Below are 16,977 nucleotides of genomic sequence, written 5' to 3' on the forward strand. Positions count from 1 at the left end.
ACTTCGTGTTCAGGGACCGACTTCTAACCCAGAAATATTGATTATTAAATAGAATTCTTTGATGTTCTTACGACTTACCAAATAGTGTACACATGTATCCTCCAATGAAGATCTGACACTAGGTTGAATGATTTTTGCAAGCTCATTGTGATTCTCTGAAAAAAAAAACCTTTAATAATTGGTAACCTGTTTTCCTGTAACTCTCGTTCTAAACGTCAAAGTTCCGATTAATGCCTCATGTACGAGTTATATTGAAGTTAATATAAACTTTTCGTGTAGGTTTTTTTCCTACTTAGGTGGCGTCAGTTTGTAGATAATGTAAACAGTTGTTTCTTAATATCATTTTAGTTTATTTATACTTGACGTATATGTTCCTTTAATAGTCAAGCATTATTATGTAACTTCTGGTACGCATTCATTAGATGTACTCAATTTTTATTCATATTATTTGTATGTAAATCCTACATGAAATTTTATAAAATTATTATTTTCTTGTCGTGAGGAATTTGAAAATAGTGTAAAATACATCAGTTCTTCCTTTCTTAAAGAAATGTTTATCATCGATAGAAACTTTACTACTAAACTTCCATGTGTCTTACTTTTCTTGTTGCACTGAACAACAATATTATTAATCCATCTAAAATATTTAGTGATTTGATTCATACTATAACCCAACCCTAATATTGACCGAATAATAGTTTCACGATTAGCTATTTCACCATAATATTAATATTATATTTTATTCATAACTACAACTCATTAAATCAGTCAGATAATAATATTTATCTATATTACCAACCGTATTTAAAATTAGATGCCGTCAATATAATGTACTACATAATTCATACACAATGAATGTTTCTCAAAACAATAATACTGTCATCAAACAGTAACTTCATTATCAGAATCGTATATCACAAGATATATTACTAAATCCAATACACTCAAATCGCGTTGTACGTCAGCAGATATCCTGCTGTGCCACTGGGGAATGTAAAAGTTTATTTTGTATATCCTCGTCCTGTTTGTCAGTTTATCCTTCATCAGTTAAACATTCATACTGATGCAGTTGATAACATTTTACCATCTTTAACCTAACTGGGCTTATTTGTTTTATGATTCTATATGGTTATTTCCACAATTTCGCCAGCTTTATAGTGCTTCCTATTTTAACTTTGGGACTGTATAACATGCATTAACTAAAAAGACACAGTTAAACTTGACATTCTCCTTAAGTTATTGCAATTGTATTTCCTTCCTTATTTTTGAATTTCGCGCAAAGCTACACGATGCTTACTTGCTCTAGGCGTCCATAATCTAACAGTGTAAGACTAGAGGGAAAGGAGCTAGTTATCACCACCCACAACCAACTCTTGGAATACTTTTTTATCAACAAAGAGTGGGGTTTACCGTCAGTCATAACGTCCTCATGGCTGAAAGGGCGAGCATGTTTGGTGTGACTGGTATTCGAATCCACGAGCCTCGGATTACGAGTCGAGCGTCTTAACCATCCGGCAATGCCGGGCAGTTATTCTAAAGTAGAGACTAGTTTTCTTTTCTCACATTCTATGCATGGTTCATAATATCTTTAATATTTCTTCTGGTATTCAACTGAAAGAATGTTTTACTTATCTCAAAGCTAAGTGTGCTGAAAATGATATGTCATGATTCATTTTTATTACTTTAGTTTTCTATTTACGTATTACAAGTATCTGCAATATTGTTATTGTCAGTCTTTTCACGCAAGTCAGAGTCCATAGTGTACTCTAGATGTTCTAACTGTAGTATTCCGTTCCTTAAAGTTTTCTTTCACCTTTATACAGGTTCGTTTGTTTGTTTTAAACTTCGCGCAAAGATACATGATTTGTGTATCTTAGACTGAAAATGTATTTCTGACAGATACTCACCTGTCACATTTTCACCCTTCCTTTATTGCATCTTTTTCTGCCTGATCTCAAAATGATGGTTGAATTCAAAGGGAGTCAACCGTACTAGGAGGATGTCACACTCCTGTTAGTTCCCAAAATCGTTTGGTTTAGAGGAACCACTAAAATGTTATTTCCCACATCATTTCAACAAAAAATCCATTCTCTAGTATCGAGGACATATAACAGATCCCAGATTTTGTTACCCTGACAACAAGTCAACACTTGTAAGATAAAAGTTTCTGGAGTAACACAATTTGAAACGAGAGGAAGAGACTTAGAGGCTAGAAAAATAACTGTCATTGTTTACTCTTAATATAATTTTCGTTGGAAGTTACATTTATTGTACATTTTCTACGTACTGCTAGTCAGACTTAGATAATACTTCTCACAATGTCTTCTTATTATATAACGAACTGATACGTGATAAGTCGGTAAAACCGCTTGTTCCTAATTCGTCCGCCAAGGCATTATACAGACGCTGTATCTATTATAGAATAAGTGGTGGTCCCAAATATCTACGGGTACTTGCGCGACAGTGGAAAGCCACGTTATACAATTAGAGGGTTTATCCTTTATTTTGAATTGTGATACTAAAGGAGGAAAAATTAAGACTTTCTTTAGTTTCTGGGTTAGAAAGTAAAAAAAAAAATTATAGTATAAATACCAGATAATAAGAATATACAAGATTTGTTATAAGGACTAGAAATATTTTAAAGAACTGTTTGATACATTACTTAAAGCGAAAATGTTTGTTTGTTTTTGAATTTCGCACAAAGCTAGCCGTCCTTAATTTAGCAGTGTAAGACTAGATGGAAGGCAGCTAGTCATCACCACCCACCGCCGACTCTTGGGTTACTATTTTATTAACGAATAGTGGGTTTGGCCGTCACATTATGACGCCCCCACGGCTGAAAGGGCGAGCATGTTTGGCGTGATGGGGATGCGAACCCGCGACCCTCAGATTACGAGTCGCACGCCTTAACACGCTTGGCCATGCCGGGCCAAGCGAAAATGTTAGGACTGCAACAAATAATAAATATATTTTCTCGAACAAATTTGAATTAACAACATCAGGCATTCCGCTATATGTATAAAGAAATATCCAGATACAGTTTTCCGAACTTTCGGCAGTATAGGTGAATATTGTGTTAAGTAAGCTGAAGATTTTTTATCAAATCGGACATAAGGTAAGGGTTAATCATTATACGTTGAATAATGTTCATCTTAAGGCATAGATCTGTAAAGAAAAAAGTTTTTCTTATTTTAAAGAAAAATAAGTTTTTATTCGAATTTTAAAAATATACATAATTTACTTTTGTATTTCAACTGAAAAGTATCACTACTTTCTTCAGAACGTCATAACAAAAAATATCCTCATGAACGTTCACTACATATGAAGAAAAGCAAGTGAAGAGGAACATTGAAAAAACAAACAGTTAAAGATCTCCGCTCAGTATTCTCATCCTGAAATTACATTTGAAAATAATGAATAATGATATATAAAATACACAAAATATATATAGAGAGGAATAGCTATACTACATTTTTATTATTTACACAAACAGTAAGTTTATATTTGTTTACATTTGCATTTCCTTTCAAATGAGCTTTTTTAAATTAAGTTTTAAACTGATGTTGTTTATATTCTAATGGAGGTTCGTGATCCAAAACACACCAGATAGGTAAATGATTACAGTTTAAACCAAAGCCTGCATTAAAATGTAAGTGTTTAGTACCCATCCACAATCCTGTATATCTACGATTGTTCTCTCCCGGCCAAACTCAATCTGTAGTCATTTTGTTTTCCTGGTGTTAATTTGATTTCCTAATTTGTGGTACTACAGAGTGTTCAGAAAGTCACTGTGCAGTTTTGTAATCATATTTTATTCAGTCTATTTCAAGCCAGCAACTGATAGCGGTGTTTAGAAACAAAATAAGAAGGATCCAGGCCTGTATTGATGCCAACGGGGATCACTTTCAATATTGTTTATAATTGTCATTCATATTTACCTCCTGTATTCTATATTGAAACATGTCTGTTACTAAATATATAAGTGCACAGTGACTTTCCGAACACCCTGTATTTGTTTCTTATCTTTAGCCAATCTCGTCAATAGATAGGTAAATAAAACCAGCTAATGGTTTTCTAGTAAAGTCTACTTATAACTCATTTAATGATGAAACTCTTTAAAATCAACTTGCTACTTGGATTTGAGGTCTTTAGGATTAAAATTTTAATATCGTATGACTATGTTATGAAACAAATCAAAGGTTTTGTTTGATTGTTTTAGAACAAAGACCACATTGGGCCATTTTTCTTTGTCTACTGTAGCAAAATGAACCCGGATTTTAGATAAACTTGTCGTTGTCTCACCAAGGAAGGACTATAAATTCCACAGAAGGTTAACACAACTTAATAAGTTTTTATTTGTTTGTTTGTTTTGAATTTCGTGCACAACTACACGTGGGTTATCTGTGTTAGCCGTCCCTAATTTAGCAGTGGAAGGCAGCTTGTCATCACTATACACTGCCAAGTCTTAGGTACTATTTTACCAACAAATAATAGTGGGAGTGACAGTCACATTATTACGCCTCCATGGCTGAGGGCGAGCATGTTTGGTGCGAATGGGGATGCGAACTTGCGACTCTCAGATTACGAGTCGCAGCCTTAACCCACCTGGCCATGCCGGGCCGCGTCAATATGCGTCATATTTGTTCAGTTATATGTAGTGCATTCAAGAACAACCTGTAGCATGTTCCTGGAAAAGGTAATTTTATATATTTACTATTCATTCTTTTGTACATCACCAGTTTGATACAAAATAGATTTGGTTTTCAGTGTTTCCTCTCATTTTGAACAAGATTTTTACGCTAGTATAAATAATATAAAAACTAAAAGAAAAAAGGTTCAAAGATAAACCTACTCTACACTTGTCTGAAAGAAGTTAAAGTTTGGCGGTTGTTGAGGATTTCTTCTTGCTTTTGGTATACATCGTTATTTAGTTTTGAAACACGTGTTCTAATCTGACCAGTGGCTTAATTAAATGACTAAACTCTAATTGGCCCTTGGTCAGAACTTTAGTCCTTTTATTTGACAGGCCATGATTAAGCATACTGGAAAGGTTTATTAGGATGTTTACACACCTAGAGATAAAGAAATTGGAAAAATAAAATAGATCCTACAAGTTCGAGAAAAACTAATTCGTTAGTTGAACTAATACTGACAGACTTAGTGGAAGAGGCAACCAGTCATCAGCGACTGTTAACCAAATTTCATGATAAAATATCACTCTTATAACGTGCTTGTAGCTAAAGATGCGACACACCAAAGTCCTTCAGATTATCAGTCCCAAACTGTAATTACTAAAACGTATTTGAAATATTATTCCATAAAAAAAGTTATTTTGTGGTAAGCCTATTCTAGTGATCATAATTTAAGCACTGAACAGTTAGTAGAAAGCTACAATATGTTTCAATATGAATGATTAAGTTTGTTTGGAATTAAGCACAAAGCTACGCAATGGACAATCTGAGCCGTGTTCATCTCAAATAGGGAAACTCGGTGTTTAGTATTGTGAGTCTTCAGACTTATTGCTGAACCACTGGGAGCCGTATAGATGTCAGCATGTATCATGACATAGCATTAGCTAGCATAAAAGTTAAGGTTCAGTGAGCATAAATTATACATAGCATTAGGGTTAACTAACGTTGATGACGCGCTTCATCCATACTGAGGATTTTTTTTTTTAATATAAACCTCAATCAATTGTAGATATAGAAAAGCATGGAAGATATCTTACAGCGTTTGCTGGTACATACTTCATAGAGGAAGAACAAGATAGGCCTTTCCTTTGAGTTATAACAATGTAGAAGTTGTATTAGTTCTTCAACAGTTGTCCTGTCCGACACCAAAATACTTTTGCAAACAGACTGCAATATGTAACACAATGACTGAAGTTAACAGTTGTGTTGCGAAATAAAATCATATACAATGAACTACTATTTAGAAGTTTATGTTTTTTACTCAGATTAATCATTATGTACTGCATGATGAAAGCTATATATTTATATGTAAAAAACTAAATTTTCAATTAAAATGACTCTCTAGAGTTAGTATTGTGTTCATTATTAGCATATAAAAGTGTATGTGACTGATATAAAACGTCAGTACTACAGATTAGGTAGTATTGTACTCATTATTTGTATGTTACTGTTGTTAAGTAATGATACATCAGATTACACTGTTCTGTGTTCATTATCAATATTTACGAGTGTATCTGGTGTTAAACGTTTGTAAAACAGATGTGTTAATGTGGGACTCACTGTCAACATCATTTCTAGGACACCAGTATACAAGCATTTGTTTTTGTCAAATGGAACTAAAATATTTGTGATTGGCAATTAATATGAATAACGAAATAATTTAACATTCGAGACACTCGACAAACGAAGGTCTCAAATGTGCCAATTATTCATTGATCAAAATATTACAGTACAAACTTTACAGATATTATTTTCACAACGTATCTATAAGTCATGATAAGAAAATCAAATAAAGGTATAAATGATACCTTTGATATATATGATGATATATATGATACATATACTGATATATATATAAAGGTATATAATCAAATGAACGGTGTAAAACTTTAGAATATTGCCATTCGACAGTTGATACCGGAGCTTGTCATAATTTTGAAGTCATATTTGATTGGAAACATCTTAAGAACAGTTTCATTAGTATGTCAGTAATGGTGATTTTTTTTAACTCTATATCAACGCTTTCGTCGATTGTGCTGCTAATTTATGGACTGAATTTATAATGTTCGACAAATGAGCACATTTTAACTGTTTCTTCTAGATCCCATTGTTTAAGCTTCAATGCTCTTACCAAACAATTGTACAGTTTTTGTTTATTAAACACTCGAAACATTTCAGATTTCTTTGTCCTATATTTAATGTTTTACCATCAAATAACCTTTGTACCAAAGCTGAGAAAGTGACACGACTAATTTACCTGTGACATCAAATAACCATCGTATATTTTAACCAGCCCTCCTTTCTCATCTCCAAAATGAAACGACACAACGGACGTAACGTTTGTTTGTTTTTGAATTTCGCACAAAACTACTCGAGGACTATCTGTGCTAGTCGTCCCTAATTTAGCAGTGTAAGACTAGAGGGAAGGCAGCTAGTCATCACCACCCACCGCCAACTCTTGGGCTACTCTTTTACCAACGAATAGTGGGATTGACCGTCACATTATAACGCCCCCTCGGCTGAAAGGGCGAGCATGTATGGCGCGATGGGGATGCGAACCCCCGACCCTCGAATTACGAGTCGCACGCCTGAACATGCTTGGCCAAGCCGAGCCCCGGACGTAACGAGATACGTTGTCTATAGAAAGTAATAATACACGTTTCTCAAAACTTACATATTAATAATTATATTTCAAAAGAAATCGCTTGTCACAGGAATAAATAAGATGATTTTATGATCATGCGTGTTTTAATTTGATAAATTATAATTGAAATAAATTATGTTTTAAAGTAAGGATACTGCAATCAAAACACTTTACAAATAGTTCTGTATAAAAAGTGTAATGTAAAAAAAAAACTTGGCAAATACATCTTTTTTTTTAACTCCATTGTTACAGAATTTAATGAGTCCTGTGCAATATTCTACAGTGGCACGGCATGGTTAGATGGTTAAGGCACTTGACTCATAATTCCTGTCTCACCAAATATGCTCGTCCTTTCAGCCATGGGAGCGTTATACGTAACGGTAAATCTTATTATTCGACGGTTCGTGATGATGATTAATTGTTTTCTCTCTTGTCTTCGGCTGCAAAATTAGGGACAGCTAGCGCAAATAGCCGTCGCAAAATTCAAAACAAACAAATATTTTGTATTGTAGTCAAACATGAATAAACGCAATGATATGCCATCATTTGTTTTTGGTTCGACAAAATAATTTTTTAAACAAAAAAACACGTTCGCAAACTCTATGAACGCCACTACACAGGAAATCTGAAACTAATTATCGTTTAAGATTGATTTAATGAAAATAGATTAGTTAAGGTACCTGTACAAAAGTTATCATTAGCTATGTCTGTTCTTAATCGATTTACGGTAACTCTCTACGGATATTAAATTTGAATTGAAAGAAACATTGATCGAAGGGTTCGTTCGATAATTTTAGATAAAAGACAATGGTAAACTGTATCATCTCACTTAGTTTCTTCTATTGGATAGCAAACCTAGAGCTTTGCAGGTCGAGAATCGTCATCAAGAACCATCAAACTTCTGACTGGAATACCTGAAAACAAAGACGTAATTTTTAAGTAAGATATGAAAAACAAATATGTAGCTTTAGTAATAGTTTTAAGAGAACGGAGTAGATGTTGACTTGACAACACTGGTACTCGGTTGATCCTAGCCCAAGTGGACCAGCCGATTAACCCTGGGGCGCCACCCCTAGGTTACCCATCTACATATACAAATAACACAGTGATGAATCAGGACCGTGTATGTATTCGTGATTAGTGTTATAAACTGTGGTTCTGAAGTTCGAATTTCATGTAGAAATAGGCTCAAGACACTTTTCGTGTTTTTAACTGTGGCGAAGTTACAACAGTTACAAACAATCCTGCAATTCGATTAAAAGTAACCAGTACTTTGAAATTAGGGATAATTATGCCAGAGCCTTGTGATTTTCTGCCTGATTTTTTAAACCCACATATCACACAAGATAGTTCAGCAGTTAGAGATTAAGAATGGTTATACTTGAACTGTGGAATCTCTGACCTGAATTTTTAAATCCATGTATCACATAAATTACTGCTCAGGTTGAAAATACAAAATAAATGTTGTGAACTGTACATTTTGATCAATTTTATTAATATCATTTCACCCAGAATTAGGTTTACGGTTTTATATTAACATCAGTTTATTTATTTAATTACTAAGTCCACAGGAAGAACATGTGGTTTTAACATTCGAAAAGTTTTATTTATTGCATTTGGTATTGTAGATCAGGCATTTAGATTTTTACGATCCCACAGACAAACAGACTTGCCACATTTTCTAAATGTACTACTTAAAAATAAGAAAATAAGACATTTTACGATATTTAAACGAAGAAAATGCTTACTCAAATCAATCACAGGGTTAAATATGATTATAATGCTCACTCAAATCAATCGCATTATATTATTTGGTTATAATATTTTCCATTTGATTTCGGAAAATACTGAGACATTTGTTTGCAAGATGAACTATGTGCTTATTCCGTTATTTCCGACGGTAGATTGCAGCCAAATTATTTATATATGTGACTAAAGACGAATCAGTTTAAAATAAAACGTCTCAGTATTTGTCGAAACCATATGAAAAATAGTATAATAATATTTTACCATGATTTGAGTAAGCATTTTTTTCACTGCATTGTTTAATCACACTGAATTCCATCAGTTGATTATTGTTTTTTTTCTGAATGAAATAAAACATTGTATGTGACAATGAAACTGCTGGTAGTGTTTATGTTTCGCTAAAACGTAAACTTAAATTTTCTCACGGCAACCTAAACACTGCTGAAATTTCCAAGGTAACCTAGGGGAGGTGTTGTCATGGAAATATCTCTAATTATACATTTGTTAAGGAAAGTATTGTATATTCATTTTGATACGTCAGTAAACCACCACTCATGCGTGGATCTGTTTTCCGGAGTTTGAAAAATTAATAGCAGTGACCTATTTATACTGCAAGATAAAAAAGTAATTGATACACTTCCTGAAAATGAACATACATACATTACCCCAGTTCTATTTTACTGTATATTTGAAATATATTTCTATAAAGATAATAATAATATATATGCCTAATCATACACATGAAACCACGTCAGTAAATGACAAAAATACACTTAAAATATTAGTAAGTATGAAACATTGGAATATTTTAAGTACGATATCGCATTTTTCAGCTTTATGAACTAACCCTATTGTTGTTGTTGTTTTGAATTAAGCACAAAGCTACACAATGGGCTGTCTGTGCTCTGCCTACCACGTGTATCGAAACCCGGTTTTGAGCGTTGTGAGTCCGCAGACATACCGCTGAGCTACTGGGAGGTTAACCCTATTGCATTATCTTTGTTTTATGCTCAAAGTTTTACAGTGGGTTATCTGAACTGTTCTTACCGTAAGAATCCAACCGTGTACTTTATTAGGCCTCAAGCTTATCACCGTATGGTTGAAAATTACTAAAAAATATCAATATGGACATTGAAAACTATATGAAAAATATTGAACAGTACATAATAAATACATAGATATAATTAAATACTTTTAGCCTTTGAGCTCACTGAGGGTAATCGAACCCCTTCTAAATCCGTAGACATATCACCGTACCAGTAGGGAACAAATACTTTTCTTTCTTTGTACGTTATAAAGGCAGAGACACACAATGGTCTGTTCGTGCTCTGCAAACTGTAGGTATGAAATTTCGATTACAATAAAATATTAATTTTGGTTATTATATAACATTGATACCTGCTATCGGCAGTAGTGGTGTTTCTATGCATGCTTGTGTTTTGTTTCTATCTGTTATTTCTGCTGTTGTTTTGGTAATGTTGTGATGTATGTTGTATATTGTGGTTTTAATTTCCTTATATTTACCACATCCTTTATAGTTTACCGGGTGTATTTACTTCAAATTACAACAATACAAATCTTCATGTATCCTCAGATAGTATGTATTACGATGGTTTTTCCACAATCCCCACACAATGTGCGAGAGATTTACAGGCTGCGGTGATGTATCTGTAGTGCTGTTAATTAAGTTACAATCTGGAAATGTCAGGTGCAATTTGGACCTCTTCCTTCTTCCTGTACTGTATTTTAAACTGAAAAACGCTAGAGAAAAATTCACGAAAACATGACCGGAAATGAAAGATTTTAAACTTGTTTTTATTTCTATCATCAGGATCACGATTATGAATATTACATTTAGTGTTTCATTACTACTTCGCTTCATGTAGTCTTGCATGACACTTCAAATAGATCACTGGTAAATTATCATTTATTACAATAGATAATCAACAGGTATAGATAATCTGTTGTTTATTTGCTAGATTTATGTTTTTCTTTGGGTGTTTTTATGTCGCTGTTTTCTTATTTTTCCCTGCTTGCTTGTTCCTTTTATTTGTTTTCTGTTTGATGAGTGCGCAGCTTTGAACATTTATATGTCTGTGTTCTAAGTAGTTGAAGTTGTCAGTTTTGATATTTGTGTGGAGTTGTCGCTTCTGCCTCGTGTGTTTGATTTGCTTCATAAATTATATGCTCTCATGTGTGGGCTTGATATTATGATATTCGTTGTTTGACGTTCTAGTATTTGGGACAAACTCAGTAATTTGTTACATATTTATTTGTTTGTTTACAGAATTTTTATATTTACATTGGGAGATGGTGATTACTTCCTCTGTTTACAAACAACAGCGACGTGTCCGTAACGTTGACAGTTGTTTGTACTTTAAATATATTTATTTTTGTTTGGACAAGAGCATGGCTTTACAAACTATGCTCCAAGGAGCTCTTGGGGTCCGCGAGGAAATTTTAGAATTTTAATATTTTTAACCAAAAATTAAAAAATAATAAGCAAAATATGCTGCACAAAAAAGTAAAATATATCATTAATATAACACCTTTATCGCGTGTTGGACAGGTTAATATTTTATTCTGCCTAACGGCACTCAACTCGTAATTCAAAAGTCGCGGATTCGAGTCCCCGTCGTTACAAACATGCCCACCTCATGGAAATCCATGAGAGCATTTTAATACGACAGTCAATCCCACTATTCGTTGGTAAAGAGTAGCCCAAGAGTTGGCGGTGGGTGGGGATGACTAGCTGCCTTCCATCTTGTCTAGGCAGCTAGTCACCACTACCTACCGCCAACTCTTGGGCTACTCTTTTACCAACGAATAGTGGGATTGATAGAAACATTGTAACGCCCCCACGGCTGAAAGGTTGAGCATGTTTGGTGTGACGGGGATTCGAACCCGCAACCCTCAGATTAGAAGTCGAATGCTTCAACCAACCTGGCCATCACGGGCTTTTTATTTTGTCGTATAGATTTGTCAGTTCAAGCATAAAGTTATACAGTAAGCTCTTTTCGCTTTGCCCACAGTGGAGAATAGAGCCCAGAATATCTCGTTTTGTAAAGAAACCATCAGTTATTACATATTCTAAGAGTACGTTTAAAACGTAGTGTTAGAAAATTAAAACACAAGTGTCATCGATATAAATAAGAATTTTTTGTTAACGAAACGCATCAGCCGTTATGTTCCAATTATGATGAGAGGCAAAAGATTTTCCGAAACACCATTCATGTGTCCAGTATAATAGTTTAAAAATTAGACTGAAACGTCAAAGGCTAAAGATCATTAGAAATCAACAGGTATTAAATGAGGTCTCTTGTGAAGCAAAACGTAGATCTGAAAAGTTATTTTTATACGCCTCTGATTCTGTATTTGAAAGAGACAAGTTTTGAAAAAGGAAGACAAAGGAGAATATATGCTGTTTAGATGATATTTATCCAAACAACTAAGTAAACTGCTCCAAAGTTATTAAGACAACTATGCCCTTGCGAGCTAGCAGTACAACATAAGTAATATTCAATTACGAAATAGTCTTAACGTTGGAGAAAAGTATATACAATTGTTGAATCAATTCGGTTTAAACGCCGAAAACTGGCGAACCATTAAAAATCAAGACTGAATACATATAGAAGAATTTTAAATAATATTTAGTCTGTCACTGTTCAGCTTGTCTTACAAATTCTGATATTAACAAAAATCCTTTTGGCCAGTGATTTGTCGAAGATAAAAACGAATGTAAATGCTGCTTTTACACCTCTGAATTGTTTTCGGAGGGATGGGAAGGTGGTATTTGCAAATTACATGATATTTATCATAAATCTCAAGCCTGTTAGTTTCACAGCATAAATTTGATTACGACATTACAATAAAATTATGATAGGATAAAATTATACCATACATTAGTAAATTATTTTTAAAAATGTGTAAGTAGTATATTTACCTAATAACCAAAAACAGCACAATGAACATAATACTCTATTCAGTACAAACGATATATTGAACTCTCATCAGTTTTGAAGAACAAATAGCTTGATGCCGTTATACACAGTTATTAATCTCTATCAGACATTCTGGACTGCAGTACCTCTCGTACAAGTTATATATTTAAATATTCTTTAACTGATATTTCAATCAAACTTTTCTTACAATGTTTATACATTTTTAACTACTCAATTATAAGTAAAGTGTATTATAATACACGATTATAAAAAACTTCCGTTTCTACTTCAACTACAGTAATGACTTGCGCACACACCTAGACAGAAAGCAAAATCAACCAACAAAAGTAAATATATCTCACGAATCAGAAAATCACGAAACCATGAACTGCTGCATACCATATATTTCCGACATCAGCAGACAAATAACCAAAAAATTTTGGTTAAAACTAATAACAAAATATGACATTCCAGTTAATACCAAATTTATTCAAAAACCAGGCACAAAACTGAGGTCTATACTATGTGAAAACTACACTGACAAACACCACACCAACATTATTTATAAAATACAATGTGATAACTGCCACGACTTCTATATTGGAGAAACAAGTAGAAAAATGGAAACCAGATTCAAAGAACATAAAAAATCACCTTCACACGTTTTCGAACACTGCAAGTCAAATAAACACAACATAACCATGGAAAACACTCAAATACTAAATAAAGAAACAAACATAAACAAACGCAAAATTAAAGAAGCCTTACTTATACAACAACTTAAACCCAAAATAAACCAATATAAAGGAACGCCTTTATACCTATATTAATATAATAAAATAAAATTATATATTCAAACATCTAACACCGCCCTCTACATTCCGACACTCAGTTACACAACCCCTTCCAAACATGTGGTCAGTTTCCGGTCAGTTACCTCTTTCTTTATGAACCTGACGATGACCGAAACGTTGTTCGCTCTTCTATGTAAAATATTTTCTCAACCAAAACGAGCCGTTTTTGCACATATAGAGTTAAAATTATGTTCCTTATGGTTTTTATTCCCTGTTGTTGACAAGATCTTTTCATAACTGTGATTTTGAACTAAGAATAATTTTTGTCATTTTAAAGTTAATACAGTGGCTGTATTTTTTTCTTTAAATATAAATATGTGAATATTTCAGTTGTTACAGTAATCCAACTTCTCTACTGTTGTATCTGTTACACCTTCTCTTGGAAATAATTTTTACAAGTCAGAGCTGAAATATGCACTGTTCATTTAGTGCAGAAACAATCAAATATGAACATGTCAGGTTTTAACTAAAATGTAGTATAATATTCTGTGTGCCAGATTTATTGTTGTACAAATACAAATTCAGAGCTTTGGAAGAAATTAAACTTGCAGTTGTGAAACTACTGTAGTTGGTTTTACTGTCATCACTTTGGTTCATGCTTATTGAGGATGTCACATTTGTCTAACATTGAGTCATGTTAAAACTGTTACAGTTATCACTTCTGATCAATATAATTGTTCCAAATTAATTGTTGGTGATGATGTATAGATTTAAAATAGAATGTAACAAGCAAAATTACCCATTTATATTGATGGTTGGTGTTTAAGTTAAGTCTAGCAAAAGTACCTGTCCCCAATGACAGTTACTGTTTAGGTTAATCTACCAATATAAATTATTTCATGAACTTTAAAAATGTTAACATTTTTGCACTCTTGGTTTCACTTAGAGCCAAAGCTCTGAGCTTTTTATACTTCACACCATAAAATAATTAATCACTTCAGTTGTGCTAGGAGCTGCTCAACAGTAACACATGGTAAATGTACATTTGTATTTCTTATAGTACGTCACATTTTGAAATGTTAATGATAGTCTGATAAATATAGAATATCATACTTGTGAAATAAAGTTTGGTATTAACATTATTCATACTTGTTCTACTGCCATTTCAAAAGTGAATGTTAAGCTGTGCCTGCATGAACAGATCTTCAAATTCTGCATGTTTCCAATATATATATATATATATATATAAGAATTCAGAAGTTATTCATAGTTGTCAGTTTTAAACATAATGATGAAATAATTAGTATAAAAGAAGGTTATCTGTTTACAGTAACTGTTGGAATGACAGTTGCACAAACAGAAACAGCTGTAGCACCAAGATGAACTACATTTTACTTCTGTAGTATCTACATGTAAACAGAAGGTTAACAGTAGCTTTGTTCAGTGAACCAACATTAATAACTTTGTATTAATTGTTGGTATTACATATCCATTGTCTGTACACTTCACAAAGTATTGAACAATTCCAGACATTTACAGTGTTTGATTTTATCCTTTTTTGGCAGGAAGAAACAAAACTAAGTATACTTTGTATATACTAGTTGACAAGTAATTTTAAAGTCATTTTGTGTAATAATAAAAAATGGTGCCTTATTTAAAACAAAGTACTCTAATAGATTAATAAATCTTAGTTACCACTTATTACATCACATTTAAAAGTCCTGCTATATTACTAGGTGTAAATAAAAAGGTTTATGTTATTTTTTTAATTGAGAGAAAAACTTTAAAATGTGACCCAAAAAAGGTTGTTTGTTATGTAACAGTTTTGACATGTATTCCTCTTAAGCATTGCTTGTTGTGTAATGATATTTATGCCTAACATTTTTTGCACATCTATTTACAAGTAGTGGTTTAAGCCTATTGAATATCATTCGAATATTTTAAAATAGTAATACATAAAGGTAATTCAACATGAGTACACATCTAAATGAAATTGAAATGTCTTTAATATTATGTTAAGTTTTAGTTATTCATTGGGTCCTAGAAAATGTAAGAAATGTATGGTAATGAGGAAATGTATTTTTCTTAAAATTTACATTTGAAGACTTAGTCAAATAACTTTTATTATTGCTATTATTGGTTTATTAAAGGTGGCATACATGTAGATCATATCTTCTATTGCAAGTGTCACAAAAAAGGTTTTTGTTGACAGTTTTAAGCTGTTTGTAAATTAATAATTACGTTACATGTTAAATTGTTTAAGTATACAATAATATTCTTTCATACATGTAAGTTATAATCTATTTATATATTTTCTCAAGCCATTTCTTATTGCATAGGTTTAAGTATTAAGAGAAACATGTGAACCTCACAAAGTTAACAGGTGAATTCCATATCATGCACATTCCAGTATCTGGTCAATACAAGTTCAGTATATTATATTTTCCAGTACATTGTACTTTATTATTATCATATACATTCTTGTATTCAAATAAATTCAATCAAATATTGATCCATTGAATAATTGTTTACTGTCTCCATTAACAGGTTTAATCTTTATGATGCATTTACATACACTTAACTTATTTCATCTGCCTTTTTAATTATTTATTTTACAGTGCATAAAGAAATTACATGAAGAATAATTCAGTACCATTGTAATAACAAACTTCTGAACAAAGCAAGTTAAGTGTATAGAACTGTTCCAAAATGCTCTTAAATGTAAAAAAAAAAAATCATTTTCTCTGTTCATGTCACAGTGTGTTACACTAATTATGTCACATGTGAAGTATGACAAAAAATGCAGTAATATGCAGTATAAGGTGTGAAAGAAATTATATTTTAAGTGTGAATAGTAATATTTCTTTTTCTATTTATGATTCAATTATAGTAAATAATATAAGGCTGTATTAACTTTCACTTAGAAACATCTGACAGACTTATAGAAAAAGGAATGCATATTCTGTTTGCATTCAAACAGAGGTAATTAACATTCTTCAAATATTATGTCTAGTGATTTGAAAACACAGCTTGAATTCCTTCCATCAGATATTTCAAATAATCACATAATGAACAACTAACCAAAATGTGTATACTTTAATGGTATTTGTTAATTTACCAGTACAGTGGCAACCTGCAGTTAGATTGTTAGAGTAGGGTGG

The sequence above is a fragment of the Tachypleus tridentatus genome, chromosome 4 (assembly GCF_004210375.1).
Source record: "Tachypleus tridentatus isolate NWPU-2018 chromosome 4, ASM421037v1, whole genome shotgun sequence".
NCBI lineage: Eukaryota > Metazoa > Arthropoda > Merostomata > Xiphosura > Limulidae > Tachypleus > Tachypleus tridentatus.